At 44.0% G+C, this 17849-nt stretch overlaps 1 protein-coding gene across 1 annotated transcript in view; it reads right to left on the reverse strand.

The window, feature by feature from the left end:
* Window positions 1–17129, reverse strand: part of LINGO2 (leucine rich repeat and Ig domain containing 2) — a 354274-nt gene extending 337145 nt beyond the window's left edge. The window contains exon 1 of the mRNA XM_078676721.1: window positions 16515–17129. The gene's annotated coding sequence lies outside the window, so the exon portion shown is untranslated. The remainder of the gene's footprint in view (window positions 1–16514) is intronic.
* Window positions 17130–17849: the final 720 nt, after the last annotated feature.

A 17849-nucleotide genomic window follows, 5' to 3' on the forward strand; every position in this document is an offset into this window, starting at 1 on the left:
GAGCCTACCTCCCCCATAAGCAATCTTCCACCAATCTCAGGCTAAGTTATTACCCTCTTCCTCTCCTCAGTTAGGTGAAATGGTAGCATGACATTTATGGTTTCCAAATAGCACGTTTCATACCTGGTAATGACTTCACTATACACGTATTAAGGCGGGTAAAGCAGGTAGGGCAGTTGAAGTGTCACTGGCCTCTAAAAATATTTTTCCTGTGAGTGCGCTCCAAGCGACAGCATCTCACTGAGGAGCGAGGAGAAAGACAATTTAAGGCGGCTCTGCACACACAAAGTTGCCAGCAAAAGGGTTCTATAAATCTTTCACTTTTCTTGGGACAGCTTAATAAGCAGGAAAGCCAGCCAGCTATTAAATATTATGTCAAGTCTGATTCACTATGTAATGCTCTGCTGTGCTCCTCGTCCTGGAGGGAGCCGAGCCGGAGCCCTGCTTGCTCCGCACGTGCAGAGTGCTGAGCTGGCAGGGCTGAGGCCGTCTCCTTCATTCAACCTCCAGCTCTGTGCATGCCAATAACCCCGGGGCTGAGGCCGTGGCACGCGCTCCTTCTGTTCTCGCGACCATTGAGCCCCTACTAATACATGCTGCTCTCAGAAGAGCTAACAAAAGCCCCCGCAGATTCTGCAACGCGGGGAGGGGGCGAGGAGTAAGGACGTACGAGCTTCTGTGAGACCCGGAAGCCTCGGGGGACCCTCATGGCCCCTCGCCACGGTCACATTCTGCAGGGGAGGACACATTGTTTTAAGTTATACCACTGACTGGACCCAATATAAGAAGAGGTTTCAGTTTAAAGAGAAGCAGGGCTCGTGCATAAAGAGGCTGCTTTCTGACATTTTTAGGTATGTCTAGCTAATATTCCAGTTGTTTGTTGCATGCAGTGATGTAGGAAGGAGCGCCAAGGGTCCTAATGCCAGCAATTGGCCTGGAATCACAATTACTTTGCTTGGTAGTTAAAAACAGCCACTAACTCGAGTGAACTAGAAATTCACACCTCGGCAACCCAATGTCACTGCATCTGCTTTACTCCTGATAGCAAGTGGCACATTTTCGAGAAGTAGCAGACTTGTTTGGCGTGGACTCCAAAATGTAGTCCAACATTCGCAAAAAGGAGGAAATTGAAAATTGTGCAATTCAGGAAATAGTACTCTCTATTTGGAAAAATGGACACCACCTATTTGAGGCGGTCATCCTGCATATTACATTGTGTGCTCTTGTTTAATGTAATACGAGAAAAACTCAGACAATTGCCTCTTATTCAGATTTGGGGATCACTGTACAGGCAGTGCGTCCTTTCAACTGCTTGGAGGGGTAAGACATCAGTGAAAGGATATTCATGAATTGATTTTTTAAATTAATATCAGGGCCTCTTCCAACTCCTAAAAGTGTTTACTCTGTGCTAACAGACCCTCTCAGGATGGAAATAGAGCCACTTATGCCTGTGCTGCCCACTGGCTGTTGCTGCTGAGAACAGAATGGCTGAAGTTGGAGATGAGCTACCCTGCCCAAATGATAAACTACATGCTTGAATGTGAGTAAAGAGCCAGAGCGAGAGAGTCAGAAGAAAAGATAGATAGACAGACACCGAGTTTGAAAGAGAGAGGGGTAGACGAAGAAGGAAAGCAGGAGGGTTAAAAGAATGTGGGACCGCATCTGTGTGTGCGTGTTTGGATTTGTTCATGTGTGTGTCATCTTTACCTTAGTTACATACAAAGAAGTTTCATGGATGAGAGTGTCTTTTGATCTCAGTTGTGTGGATTACTGAGTTTATTGGACACTTGCTCCAATAAGACTTCTTAAGATAGAGCTAAGGATCACATTGGCATGCTCCTGTATTGTGATACTGGAGAAAAAGTAATAGGAAATAGAAGCCAGGTACTCTCTATAATGGATGCAGAGATGTAGCAGGAGAAACCAGACATTTGGTGCTTTATTAAGAGTGTGCTCCCTTTCTGCCAAAGTAGCAGTTTCCTAGCTCTGTTTAGAGTTAGTGGAAGCACCAGGTTTATAGCATCGGACTCTTCACTGGCTCCTCTAGTGTAAACCTCTGACCTGAAAAACCATCCACCACAGGGCCGCCAGATAACAATGATGGCCATCCTACCCTTTTGAGGGTTGGGCGACCATCACTCATTTTCCTTTCTTGTATCCTATCAATAGGCAGTAAAAATGTAGAATGATCCTGATGTGCAGGGACTAAACTTCCTGTGCATCAGTCCATTTAATTTTTGTATCCAGATAACAAACATCTGCTTTGGGAGTTTATTTTCTAAATACAGACAAGTTCGCTGGATGGTCCCTTTAAACATTGCACTTGGTCAGCAATATTTCAGTGCTTTGAAGGGAGCCCCACCCCACAGCACAGAGATTGCCATCAGGCATGGGGGTGGGGGGGACCTTCACCGGGGCATCAAAGACAACGGTCTCTGCCCCAAACAGACTAGTGGACTGTTCGCCAGGCTGTAAACAGGGCTGGACTGGCCGTACGGGACATCAGACATTTTCCAGGTGGGCCGGAAGGGTGGGGCCGGTTTTCGAGCGGTGGGGGTCGTTTTTGTTACTGGGGCTGTTTTTGCAGCAGTGCTTCAATATCGACCACCTGTAACAAAAGGAGCTACAGTGATTACACCAGCAACCCCCACCCCCCACCTCCCTCCCGAAGCCGTTTTGGCTTAATTTCCAGGCTGGTTTGCGTTCTCAGTGTCCAATTCATGGGGCTACAAAAAAACAAGGTCTTCATTGCACATTAGAACATGGTAGCCGTGTGCAACAAATGCCATATTACTGAAAAAACAACAGTCTACTGTAATGCCAGACGTGCACACCACAGAACCACTGGTCATGCTACCCTTCGAAGGCATGGTAGACCATCTAAATCCTTAAGAAGGAACTCAAGGCCCATTAGCAAAGACAAGGTGTGATTCACACGAGTAAAACCAGTCTGCGTTGAAGCAGCGACATGGTATTCACAAATACACATCAGAGCTGACTTGGGAAGGCAGGTAAAAAGCTTCCCACCAAAAGAGGGTACTGGGGACACAGTCCAGATTTACCCCATTGAAATCCCCCCCATGCCCGTTCCCAAAGCTTTTACAGGAAGAGTGTTATATGTCTGTATGCCTTTCACAAGGCGTCTTATCCCTGTGAAAGATGCTGTAGGCGTGCATGGGTATTACCAAAGGAATAACCTCATTTTCATTTTTCAAATACCCAGGCAACTGAATGGATGCCCCTTTAGAATGTATGGGGCTGGTTCAGAACTTGCACATTCGGTATTACAGAAGGGCCCTTGCAGCCAGGAACAACCCTATGGTTTGCTATCCTAATGTCATTTGAAATTACAGACTAGACAGCAAGCGTTTGCACTCCTCTTCCTACGAGAAAAAGTAATATCTGCACAGTATTAAAGTGATATTACATCACTTGAGTGGGGGCATGCTTCATTCAAAACGAGGGAAGCGTATTTCTACCCGCACAATCTGTCATCAAAGAAGCATATGCAAACACAAGGATGACCTTCTGCCAGAATATCATTGACATAAATAATGAGTTGAAAATTTTCCAAATACCGCTAGCAAAAATATCGCCGCCTTGAAGATAATAATAGAAAATATACACCCGTTGGAACAATATTGCTGTAAACTGTATTTAGGAGAAGATATTCATGTCACACAATGTTTCTGACAATATGCTAAAATACAGCCAGAAAGAATCCCCTGGTATACGAACTGACTGCCCACATCCCATGCAGTGGAAACGTGCAATAATGATATGGACACTCAGGGCAGGACAACTGACACCTTCCAGAGTGTGTCCGGGGTGCCTACAGGCAAACCCTTGTCAATGCAGCCTGGGACGTATGTATATGCACCTGCACCATAACATTAAAAAAAGGTAGACCGTTTCCACGTGAAGGGTGGATCCTGGGACAGCACATAGCCTTTTCAGTCCCTAATTCAAAGGTTAAGACAGCCTGCAGCATAGGCTCGCAGCCCTTTAGGTGACCGTGCTGCGCAGTGACAGTGGAACATGGTGCCGAAGCTGTCATAGACTGCAAGATTATGCACCTGTGAAGAAAACCTATTCTTTGTTTGTAAAGTTGTGCTTACTGCTGGTTTGTAGACAGTGCAGAACATTGGGATTTGCACTAGACATGGATCTGCCACCTTGACTATTACATGGGCCAGGGGCACAACGTGACCTGAACTACGGGGGGAGGGGATAACAAAACGCACAATTGGGCAGAACTAATACGCCAAAGGATGGGGTGGAGCTAACATGTCAGGCCCCAATGGGGCTGGGCCATGCACCTCCCCAATCTAATAAGGAGTGAGATGCATCCCTTCAACCACAATGACCCATTGCTTGGCATGGTAGCTCCACCTCATCCTTTTGTGTATTAGTCCTGCCTGACTGCTGTTCAGCAGCATCAGTTTAACCCTAATCCTTTGAGATAACTCACTCCACCTAACCTCCCGTCTACACTCCCCCGTTTCTAGGTAACTTACCCACTAAACCAATGATCCACGGTGTAGTCCCCCAATAGGTGTATGTTTTTAAACTCCTTTTAACCTTTCATCCATAGTCCGAGTGGGTGAGAATTCAACCCGCTACGGCTTAATAGGGATCATTTACATAGACCCTCACAGGATTTTTGTCTCATTTTTTCCTAGGAATCTGCCCACTTCACCCTCCCTTGTCCTGAAGAAGACCCGCTCTGTAAGGGCAACTGTCCCTGCGCTGATTGGGGTCGAAACGTAGACCACTTACCCTTGTGATACCAGCTTCCATTTCTAGCAAGATTAATACAGCTGTCCATAGAAGACTGGTTATATATGATTGTTGGTTTTTGTTTACCGTTATTCTGTGGCCCCTATGAGGGGAACCACTGTGACATTGTACGAATTTGGTTGGTTTCCTAATGATGATTTTGTTTCTATTATCACCAATCCCTTCACTGCACTTCCCCCCTTCACCTTTGTGGGCACAAATCTTCTTGACCTTTGTTATGTATAATTGATATAACTAATAACAAGTTTTTTGAGTACCCTGTGAATAAAACACGGTACCCTGATATGTTCCTTGTTTGACAATTTTGTTTTTATATTTGGTTAAAGAAATCTTTCTCTGTTTGGGACCCCTCTGTCCATACCTGACTGCAGGACCCATTTGTTGTTTCTCTGAGCCACTTCTGCTCTCAATTGACCTTTTATATATGGAGAACAAGTATGCAATTTACAAAAATCCATGACATCCATTTCACACTCTGTGTGATTCTGATGATGTTATTTGTGGTTTTGCCTTGTTATTCTCTACCCCCGAACTCTGCCTTCCTCTTTCCATGCATTGGCTCTGTCTCTCATACCCAACTCTGGACCGTGTATCTCCTCTCTTCCACAGGTCCACTCACTATCCACCCTTGACATTTTCTCTTTGTCTCTCAACCCAATGCTCGCCTCTCCATGCATCCCTTATTCCTGCCTGCCCTTTCATCCATTTACCTTGTCAACCCTTCATCCCTGTTTTTGCATCTCCGCCTCTGCCTTTGCCTACACTTTCCATCTTTGGCCTGTCTCTCCACCTATTCCTTGATCTTGTCTCCCAACGTATGGCTTTGTCTTGGTCTCAACACAAGTGTATCTACTATCCGTTTCTAAACTAATAACAGGCTTTTCACACATCCCAGCCCATGACTCACACCACTCCAGTATTCCTTCAGCCCAAACTTTGGCTCTGTTTTTCCGCCCTTAGTTTTAGCATGTCTGTCCACCCATTCCTCCATCCTAGTTTCCCCACTTGTTGCTAGTCTCTCTACACACCTCATGTCCTTCTGTCCATCCCTGGCTTCCTCACCTATCAAGTACCTCCAACCTTCCCTTGCCCTTACCCTCCCTTGTCTCCACCATCCCATGCGGCGGCGCCCATTCTGATTTTTCATCCTGTCCTTGCCTCTAACCTTTTCATGCCCGCTGGGCCACACTGTTCTTCAGTCATTTGCCTGTCCCTTATCCCTTCCCCCAATCCTTGTCCTGGGATCTTCTGACAATCCACATTTTAAATGATGGACAAAGATGATTTTGTTGCCACGTTTAAGAGATGTGCACAGTAATGTCTGATATCCAATGATCCATGCAAAAAAGCATGGTTAGCTCTTGAGATAGCACAGCTGGCCTATGTGCTAGCTACTGTGATCTGCACCCACCCTGTGGGTTATGTTTACATCCCGGCAAGGCTGGCCTGGCTTGGTATTTCATTCTTCTGAGGGTGGCGTAGGGAGCATGAATTATGGAGGCTAACAAATCTATCTGTTAAACACAAAAATAAGAAGCCACACTCACTCAGGGGCCCCTCTATGCGGCCTCTCGCTGCACCGTCTTCTCTAGCTGACCCACTGAGGCAGTGATGGCTCTGCTGGTCGCTCAAGTGCAATTCTTACCACTCGCCTCTCCATCCCCACTCCTCACCTAAATTATTCGTTTTTCTGCCACAGTGGAGCAACTTTTAAGCTTGTGCAACCCTTTCCATAATCTTGTTATCTGGGATTGGCGGAGCAGGCTTCTGCCTAACAGAAAAAGTGCAGCAGGTCAGGTGTCCAGCCCCTCCCATCAAGTCACAACTTTGGCTACTGGTAAGTGGTCTCCTCGCTGGTCAGCATAAAAATGTATGATTATCTTCCATGAAGAAAAAAACAATTGAGCTTGTGCAACTCACCATTTAAATGGTGCCCGGCATTGTGGCTGTGCATTGAAGGCCATTAATGCAGGGCTAATGTGACAGCATGAGTTCTGGGAAAATACACTCATTCTCAGAATCCTCTACTCTCATCATCCCTTGATCCACTGTTGTTCCCCCGCTGTACACCATCTTTCGGCTCCTTGCACTTGTTGCACAACGGCCAAATAGATGTCAAATTAGTGCCTTCAGGGAAAAGTTGCAACCAGTCACCTGAAGCACGGACTGAGAAAGACGATAGGAGGGGGGAGGGGTGGCTGAAGCTGTTTTAGCCCAATGGGCAGTGTGTGCCTGACATGGACTCGTGCTCTGCTTTCTAAGGGAAGTGGGCAAGAAAATCCAGTATTCTGTACCTATGCTGGAGAGGGACAGAAAAAAGTATTGATCTATATTGGATAGTGCAGGGGGAAGTAGAAGAACCATGTAACCTCTGAAGAGAAGGCAAGGCCTGAAGAAGAAACTAGGTTTTATTTGTCTATTGTGAAAAGGGTGCGAGAGAAACCAGATGCTCTTTGCCTGGATGGAGAGGAGAGTCCATGAAAGAAACCAGAGAATATATACGAGGACATGTTGGGTGGAATTGAAAGGAAAGCAGAGTATTTTGTGTCTGGGTTCCGAAAGGGACATTGTTAATTACATTCAATCCTTATAGACTGGTCACAATTGGAAAACTCGAAATCTCAACTGTATAAAAGGACAGGTTTTTGAGGTTGGACTCCTCTACGTCCCAGGAAGAAAAATCAGTGTAGTATGTTCCTCATCATACTATCTTAAGTTCTTTCAGATGATTTATCTACTTTTTATTGAATACCAAATGGTTGCTGTAGCCCAGGCTATTAGTAGGGCCAAGCAAGATAACTCTAAACCTTTGTTTGATGTTCGATCACAATGTCTACACCAGTTGTTGATCGTATAAGATCAGACATCTTGCTTTGCACAAACAGATTAAAGATAATGTCAGGCCGGTGCACCGGGCATCTAGGAGACCATAGGTAACTGGAGCGGAAGTCTTGTTTACACATAGAGTCGTGTATTGTGTGAGTGAGTCTGCCATCTTTGAATGGCAGCAGTAGCAAAGCTTTCTAGAGACCCATAAGAAAAAGAAGTTGCATTGAAAAAAACATGCTGTCTAGCATGGAAGACGTTTCTCTGATATAAATAGTGAAACAAGGTACAAATTGCTAAGCTTTGGACAAATAGAGTTGCTGTTCTGATATCATAGTCACTATTGTATGAAATGATGGTCATTACCATTCTAAGGTTGCTGCTACCATTACTACATTCAGGGTATGTTGTATAAACATTCTGGTCCTTTTTTATAGCTATCTTGTACATAAGGTACTTGTCTGAGCTAAGGACTTGCTAGGGGGTGGACCAAACCTTTCTTCTTCAATTTAATTGGTTATAAAAAGTGGTGCTGATTTCCCTAACCATAAAATGGCTAATGTTCAGGAAGCTATTTGTTCCCACAAAAGCAGTGCTGAAACTCATCACCGTAGGGGTCTATTTACAAAGGGTAATTTGCATGTGTAGATTTACTCATGTGTAAACTTACTACTGCACGTACTAATAACTTTACACTTTTTTGATATTCAACCTTTTAAAGTGTAAATTTATTACTAGATGTAGACCTGCATGTCTCCACCCTCCCCCCCCAAAAATAAAACTAGGGAAGGAACCTGCTAGAACAGGATTTACGGGTGCAAAGTTACTACTAGTAACTTTTCACACGTAGATGGAGGTCTCCACCCCTAGAGACGAGCTTTCCCTTTTGATAAAGTATAGGGAAAAATAAAAAAGTATAATAATTATGTTCAGTAATATTAAAAACATGTTCATATTAAACCAAAATGTAAATGAACTCAAAAAATTATCATTAAACTAGAAATGAATGAATGAATGAATGAAATGAAATGAAAGAAAATTTATAACGCGCAACTAAAACCCGAAGGCATCAAGGCGCCTATCAAAAAATGAATCACAAAAAGGCAGAGGCAAAACTACAGGTAAGCTTTGGCAAATAGCCGTGTCTTCAGGGCTTTTCTAAAGGACTGAAGGGTGGGAAGGGCCTTCATTTCCGCAGGAAGAGCATTCCACATTTTTGGTGCTATAGTGGAAAAAGCTCTGCCACCCCATTTAACTCTGCGAATGCGTAGTACAGATAGCAGAGATTTGTTAGCGGAGCGCAAATTCCTCGAAGGGCTATAGGGGGCCAACAGAGCCCCAATCCCCACTGACCTATTTCTCGCTAAAGCGCCAAAGGTCATGCACAGGATTTTAAAGGAAATCCTGTCCTCAACAGGGAGCCAATGCAACGCCTTCCTCGCGGAGGTGGCCGACGCTCGTTTGGGTAGATCCATCACGAACTTGGCCGCCGCATTTTGGACCATTTGGAGGCGCTGCAGCAGCCCCCTGTTGAGTCCTGCATACAGCGCATTACAATAGTCAAGTCGGGAGCCTATGAGTGCAACCACGACTTGCTTTCTGGCCTGCTGGGATAAGTAGTGTTTGATCTTCCTCAAGATGTGAATTATGCCCAACAGGTGGAAACAGTTCTATTCACCTGCTGACGCATATTGAGGGTAGGGTCGATCAACACTCCTAAATTTTTCGCCAAAGCTGCGGGTACGGACATGCTCCCAGTGAGGCCGGCCACCAATTATCTGACCAGATGTCCTCCTTTCCCCCAAACAACAAGATCTCCGTCTTCTCCCCATTCAATTTTAATGAATTGTATGTCATCCATTGTGTGACTGCCTCTAAACAAATATATTTCTACAGCACATCAACTCATCAAATTGAATGTGTAAATAATAATTATGTACATTATGGTGCTGAATTATGGGAGGATGTGATGCAAGGTCCCTTAAGCAGTAGTGGAAAATCATTTTGTGAGGGGCTTGAACAAACTTCCAGCAAGTACCCCCTTTATCATTTATGACTAGATGATGGATTAAAGAGAGTTAATGATGTAGTGGCGCTGAAACCGTTAATGTATTGGCGAAGACTGTAGTCAACCCCCAAACTTAAATTTCTCTGAGGTGCCTTGAAAGAAGTAATGGGGCAGTTGGGGTCCGGTAAGATTTCTTGATTTAGGGTGGTCGGGGATCGGTTGAGAAAGATTTGTTTTGGCAATCATGATGTGATGTTGCACTGGTCTCCAAACAGGCATTGAAAAGAGCCTATTGACAAAACGTGGACCAAAATACCGTGAGTACCTGTAGAGTGGGCACCCACACTGCCTCTTTTTTGGGGTGCAAAATCGACTACCGCTATGAATCATTTATGGATGAGGTGGAACTCCCCAGGCCAGAACCCTGTACTTAAAGTTCCGTCAAGGGATCCCCCCAATTCAAGCCTTTACCACTTCATGGAGATCTGGGAACACATAGTCTGACAAAACAAGCCCCTTCTGCCATGGAGTAATCGAAGTGGTTGAACATGTAATAATATTTTTCTAGCCTATGATGGTGCAAGAAAAAAGCGGATTTTGCCACTTTGTCATAATTTGAGTCTGAGGAATTACAGCATCGCCCATAGAATACTCAGAAGTAATAGAAGCCAGTCTATTGTCTTTGCCGTCTCAAGGTATTTGAAGACTATGTTGAGGTTAAGACAGAAAAGGTGTCCCATAATGCTGTTGTGTATTTACAATTTTAACATATTTTATCCTGTTTTACAGTAATATATTTAGTCAGATTTTTTTTCTCTATATTTTATATGCTCTGTATTTTTATTTGCTTTTATATAGTTTGTATTTATGTATTTATATTACTCTTTTATGGCCTTCTAGGCCAAAATAAAGATACTGGCTATTGAATTACATACATTAAAATATATTATTTAATGTATAATTATTATTTAAAATAATTCTACAAAACCCCACCAGCCTTAATATTTAATAAATTATATTTGAATTAATTTGATTAATTGTTTTTTTATTTAAAAGTGTAAAAGTTGCATTTAATTATGTTTAAACACAAACTTAAATATTAATTTAATTTATTTAAAAAAGTAACTTTACATTGACTATAACTGTAGTGTACATATACATATATATATTTTTTTTAATTCAAAATAATTTGATTTATTTAACAATATTTCTTATGGGCACTTATTTTAAGCTCCTGTCTCTATTTTTTTCTACAGGAGTGTGTTGCAGTGCACGTGAGTAGCCATGCTTACTCCGTGGCTGGACTGGAGTGCTGTTATGACTATTTTAGATCCCTTTTCGGCTGTGGTAACTTTAGAATAGGCCTGGGCAGAGCTCACGGAGTTCCGCTGTTCGGAACTCCGCAAAGTGACCAAAAACCACTGCAGCGCTACACGGAGTTCCACAAGCAGCGGAGTGAATTAGGTCACCCCATTCGTTCTAATTTTTAGCACCGGAAGTTTGTTTCACACTGGAAAATCAGCACAAACGGTACCATGTGCAGTGCAAGAGGGTGCTGCTTCTTTCTGCTGCTTGAGTAAACGTTTGACAGGCGCGGCAGCTTCTTCAATGCCAAATGAAGGTTTCTAAATGGATGCGGTCGCGACCATCCACGACCCTTCGCATTGAGAAATCTCGCTGGGAGGTGGTCTATCATTGGATTTTCCTCACTCGCGCTTGCCAACTTAACATTGGCAAGAACTGCCGAGGAAACACTTTGCTCCGCGGAGCAGAGTTTTTCAGAAATCTTCGTGCTCTACGGAGTAAACAAAACCCAGCAAACTCTGCGAACAGAGCAGAGGTCACTACCCAGGCCTACTTTTGTGGGTTGGTGTTTGTATCTGCTTGTCCCTCCCTAACCCCTTTGTTACCTCTTCTACTCTTCACACATCTAGTAGAAAATATTCACCGTTTCCCAGCCACTTCCCCAGCTTCTGTCCACATTTATTTCTAAAAAGTACACCTACGTGTACAGAGACCTCTGCCACTGGGCAAAGACCTATGAATAAAAAAGAAAACAGAGGCATAAAAAAGAAACTAGAGGCCCCTTGAATTTATGAATAGCATTTTGTAGTACTTGAGTAGTACTATTGTAGTGCTTCCAAACGTACTACAAAGTACATTTCTGAATAGACCCCTCCCCCCATACCCAAATGCCTAAGATTGATGTTTCCAGAAGATCATGGGGCCTGTGTTGGTTTCTTTGCAGGATGGGTGCAAAATCGGTAAATTGCACACAGTGACATAGGTCAGGAAGTGTTTACTGTACTGCGAAGGTGAAGATATATACAGAGAATGAGCCCAGAAGCAGGCATTCTCCACTGGGGTGTTCATATTTTCATAGCCTCTTACATTTCTTTCACTGGGCCAATTGCCTATACTGCCCTTGAGAAGCATTCACGGGAGCATGCTCGAAGCTATCTGTTTAAATATTTGCACTGTCTTCTGCAACTGCCCACCCATCCATGAACTCACTCATTTGCATATCCACTCATCAATGCAATGACTTGTCTACTCACTCACCCACTTATCCATTCATGCACTTGCTCCTATGTCCATATAGTCATACATCGAGTCACTCATTCATTCATCCATGCATTCACTCACCTATTAATTCATGTACTCACACAGCAGTTCACTCCTGCACTCAACTACTTATCCATCTATCCACCCATGCACTCACCCATTCATGATTGTCTTTACTCATTCATTATTCAATTAATCCTTCACCCACTCATCTTTTTATCGACACATCCTCCCAATTATCATCCATGCACTCACTTCTCTGCTCACTCACCCATGTATCTGTTCACTTAACCATTCAGTCAAGTATTCAACATTTTGCCAGAACAGTTATTTCATTCTTACATGCACTCATATAGTCATCCATCCATGCATTCACACCCTCCTATTGCCGTCATCCCATTGTCTCCCAGGCACCCATTCAATAAAACACACCTGGCAATCAATAAAGAGGCACTTTCATCCATAAAAAAGAAAGACCTATAGACTTTATCAATATTTGTTTCGTGACCCCTGAGCACCTTGGACAGACAAAAAGGCTGATATGATGCAAAAAGGTGCACCTTAAACAGAGCAGTCCTCTTTTGCAATGCTTCCTAAAGTAGAACCAGTTGGGACTCTACCATCAGAAACACAGCGCTTCCCTTGCTCTGAATACCTTTTGGGTTTCCAAGAGAATGATGGATGTTCATTCATGACTTCTGGCGGAGTCCCCCTACCGCCAACCTCTAAGTGAGGCCTTTACTGTTTGCTAGTTTTTTCTGTTTTGTATCGTGCAGTAGCGTGGAATTATATAAATCTATTAATGCCAGGAAAAGTATGATGTTTTAATCATTATGTTTACTTTGTATACCTCTGCAAAATGATCTCACTTGTATATATTTGTCATGTGCTTTTATGGTCATTTTATATGTACTGAATAAAGCTTTATGAATTGAAATTGAGTGGTATAATCAATAACATTTGTAAAAATTAAGATCAACATTTATCGCAATAAATTCACTTTGTCACTTGAGATGTTTCTAAAGATGTTGCTACTGTCACCATTTGCAAAATTAAACTATTACAAACATATTTAGCTAAATTAGTATGAAATATGAATCTGAATTAAAAAAGGAGATCTAAAAAATATCCCAAAGTTCTCGTTTCGTGAAAGTACGAGACTGGAAACATTAATGTCCAAAAATCTCTAAATTAGCCTGAAAGTAGTAACTGTGACATTAGTATTAGGACACAGCTGCAAATGGGTTTTAACGAGAAATATCAAATTGCGAAAATCATCAAAGTATTCAATATCAACCATACATTGTACTTTGCCTCAGCATTTCAAAAATAAATAGTACCCTCATGTCACAAGACCAAATATGCAGCAGCTAAATAGTTACAAGTTGACCAGAATTCACCTTGATCTGCTACATGCTCAGTAAACTCCCTTTGGCTAAAGGAATAAAACCAGAAAATGGCAAGCCTATGGGCGGGATCAAACCCATGTACAATGTAGGTACAGCATGTCTCGTTTTGAGGCAGTGCTTGTGCGCCGTCCAGAGCTGAGACCTAAAAAGGATACAATCCAAAATAGCCTCAATTACCAACAAAAGCTTGCTGACTAGTGTGCCTGAAAAGCATCAAGAAAAAAATGAACCTGTAGGCACCCACCCACCATCTATGATCATCGGATGCAAAATTAGAAAGAGCAAGATTTAAATAACCTAACCAGAGTAGAACAACATACTGGGGATCAGGGTTAGGGACCTACAATCTTCTCTTCTTCAAGAAAAACCAAAACTTCTCTGCTTCGAAAAGACATCATTGTGTTTAGGCAGCCAATCCTGTGTAAATTTAATCAGACCTAGCTCACCTGGATAGGAGAGTTATTGAAAAGACAATGAATTTTCACATTTCTAGGTGTTTCAAGTTCAAGGTGATTGCACTTCAAAACTGTCTCCAGATACAATTGTGTATGTATTTGGGAAGACAGAATTATGGATTGGCCCAACTTATTAAGGGTTTGATTACGAGTTTGGCGGTCCATCAGACTGCAAACTTGTTGTGGAGGTGCGGTGGCGGGTAGGAACCGCTACACCCAGGCCCGGACTGGCCATAGCGGGCACATTTACAGGGCCGATTTAGCTGCAAAATCGGCCCTGTACCAAAATCGCCCGAAAACCGGCCCCGGCAAAGAGCTCGCGGCACCTCCAACCCCCCCCCCATCCCGAGTGTGGGGGGGTAGGGGGGGCCGGACGAGCACTTTGCCAGGGCCGGTTGTGGTTCCCAGTCTGGCCCTGGCTACACCAGTGGTACGACTGCTGTATTGCAACTACTGAGGTTGGACCACCAGGGGACCGCTACAACTGCTAGGGAAATGCGTTCCCTGGTGGTGGCGCAGCAGTGGAGGTGTGCAAGATTCTGGCAGTACCGTGGCGGCACCGCCAAGCATATTCCGAGTTTTCCTCACCACCAGGATTTCATGGCAGTGTTCACGCCATGAAATTCTGGCACTAAGGAAAAAAGGGGCCCTACCAGGGCCCCTGTTGCATCTGGGCCCTTGGGTGCATGCAGGAGGGGCACATTGCATGCCCCCTGTGGGCATGCACCCCATTTCCTGCACAGCATGGACTTGACAGTCTATGCCGTGCAGGAAAGGGCTTTGGCATTCCCATTGCAGCGCCTTTTCGGAGGCACCGCTGTGGGAACACCAAAGGACCACCTGCTAGACAACGAGAAAACTCAAAATCTGGTAGGCCACAGGCGGTCGAGTTCGTCAGTGCGGGCGGTGGCATGCTGCCCCGCTCCTGCACCGCCAAACTCGTAATAAGGCCCTAAAGCACATTAATGGATTGAATCAACCTCAGGTAACAGGAAATCTATAATTATATTTGGTTCATGCAACTCATTAAATTCCTTCTTTCTAAGGTCTCCCAATTTACTCATATCTCATCTAATGATTTAATTTATCCCTCAAATTAAGGACATCAAATTTGGTGAAGGCCTACAGAGGACTTAAAGAAAGGGTATTTCACCATCAATAACCATAATCTTCATACCTCTGGACATCAGCAATCTAAGATGGATGTTAGCATCAATATTTTCAAAAAGACTTTAAAAATAGTGCTTTCATACACTTGGTTTAAGTGCTAAATATGCAATACAACATCAATTTCGCTGTACAAATCATTCATTAAATGTCTCTATACTCACTAACTGTGGGGGAACGTTGTTGATGTTGTTCGTTTTTAACGAATACTAGAAAATTGTGTACAGTACCTTAACATTCCATGATAAAAAATCCGCTAATTGTTTTATTAGGGCAAATGCAAACTGCAAAACGCAGAAGGAAGAAAAATGGCAACATTTTCAAGGTCTAACGTGTACGAATGCCTGCTGTTACAATTAGCCTATGAGAAAAGTGGAAACACAGTGTGGAAATCGGTGTTTCTCCACATATCCAACCATTTTATTTCCCCCTCGTTGCTCCTTTTCCACATGCACATTTCCCCTGCTTTTAGTAGGTTTAAAGTGAAGTAGATTAGGTTTTTCCTGTGTAACTTGTCATTTCCGGATCAGCTGGCAGTTCCCATCATCATCCAACTCTGGAAGTACATCCTTTAGAATGAGTCCTTGTGTTGGATTTATGTATAGAAAAGCCATCAGGGTGAAGCCTAGATCTTGTCACTCAGACCACAACAAAAACAGGATTCACACCATTCAAAATTAAAATGAGGGACATTTTGTAAAAATATTGATATTAATGCTTCATAACAGACTGACATGATTTTGAGAACTGGAAATATTATCAGAGAAATATAGAAAAAATTAATACTCTTTCAAAAAGGCCTAGTCCAAAAAGTAGGAGTCCATCTAAAAATGGGGAAAGCACCCATACTTTTAAGTTTGTGTGTATTCATTGAACCATTTCAGGACATTTCCCACCATGCAAATACATACAGATTTGCTTCTGTCGGTGGCAGGAGTGAATGCATTTCAAGGAAAGGAACCTGGACTGAAAATTCTCATATCTAATGGACGTGTTGGGAAATGAACGGATCTTCCACATGAAATATATATATATATATATATATGTATATATATATATATATATATATATATATATATATATATATATATATATACATATATATATATATATATATTTATCAGATGCACAAGAAAAGAATTATTACAAACACACAAATGTGTGTCACGTTTGTGCACATTTTTGCACACCATGTAAAAGCTGCATTATATTTATTACACAGGTTTTATATCTTCCCTCTCTGACTTGAGCAGTAAGAGGTAAAAATGAAGAATAATTACTCACCCAATAGATGGCAGTACTCCTCAAATTGTCTGATTTCCAGATTTGGGCTTCTAGGTTGTGAATAAGTGAACTGCTGAGTCCCACTTCGCAGGCATTTCACATTCCCAGTGTCCACGACAGGCCATCGCCACACAGGGTCTCCATCACAACCACGGTAATAACCGGCAGTGCTGCGTCGACCCTAAATGTCCAGATGAACAACGTGTATTCCCACTGTTTTCACAGCATCCTTCAAAATGACCCTCCAAGAATTCAGAAATTTCGTGGAGCCTCTTCTAGCCCTAAACCAGGAGTCTGTCCAATTCCAGCAAAGTTACTGGTCTGGGCCTAGTAACGATGTCCCCGACAAAATGATCGACTAGCAGTCAACTTGCAGGCCCAGGGTAAGTTGTCCCGATATCCACAACTTTAGGAGAAATCTAATTCCTTGTCATCACTACAGTTTGAGCAAATGTTAAATTCCCATGTTCAAGGGAAGCTTGGCTCCATCTGAGTTACACGAGATTCCCTCTCGTTACGTCACGCTCAACGGCCTCCAGGCCTCTCGGTGGACAGTCGCCTGACTCGGAACTGACGTCAAATGAGGACCAATTTCAAGGAGACGATGCAATTTTGTAAGAAAATATATATATATATATATTTAAAAGCGCTGCAAGGCTGGCACTCGTCGAGCGTTGTTTACCCTCTCGATATCCAAATGCCTTTTCCAGCAGTAAACTCCTCAGATTTGGGGACTCCTGCCCAGGTGGCGAAGGCGACTGTGGCGGTGTCCTCCAGATGCGCATCCCTAGCTCCAGGGCAGGCAGTGGTGATTAGCAGCGCCCTCCCGGCCGCGGCGGAGCTCGCGCAGTGCAACCGCGGGGCAGCTGTGCATGTGCAGCTCGCGCAGCAGCTATCCATCCTCCCCGCCCGCCGCACCTGTGCGCGCCTCAGCGGCGCCTCCCCGACTCCGCTCTTCCCAGCAGTGCTCGGCGCTCGGCGCTCGCGGGAGCCCGGCCCGCGCCCCTCGCAGACGCTATGTAGGTCAGACACCTGCGCGGAGGGAGGAGGGACCGCGCGCGCTTCTCCTTGGCCGCGCACCGGGGGCAGAGCGGCATCGCCGGAGACGTCCGGGAGGCGTCGTCGTCCATTTCCTCTCAGCTCTCCATGAGGCAGCGGGGGTCCTCACTGCCGGCGGAGGGCGCCTAGAAGCCCGCCCGCGCGCGCTCTCTTCCCACACCCGGGAGCTCAATGAATGGACTGCGCCGGGGAAGGCTGTGCAGAGTGCTCCCGCCGCTGCCGTGTGTGTAATCCGTGCTGGCACCAGGGGGATTCATTCATAGTACACGGCTGGGA

Source organism: Lissotriton helveticus, chromosome 2_1 (genome assembly GCF_964261635.1).
Source record: "Lissotriton helveticus chromosome 2_1, aLisHel1.1, whole genome shotgun sequence".
Lineage (NCBI taxonomy): Eukaryota > Metazoa > Chordata > Amphibia > Caudata > Salamandridae > Lissotriton > Lissotriton helveticus.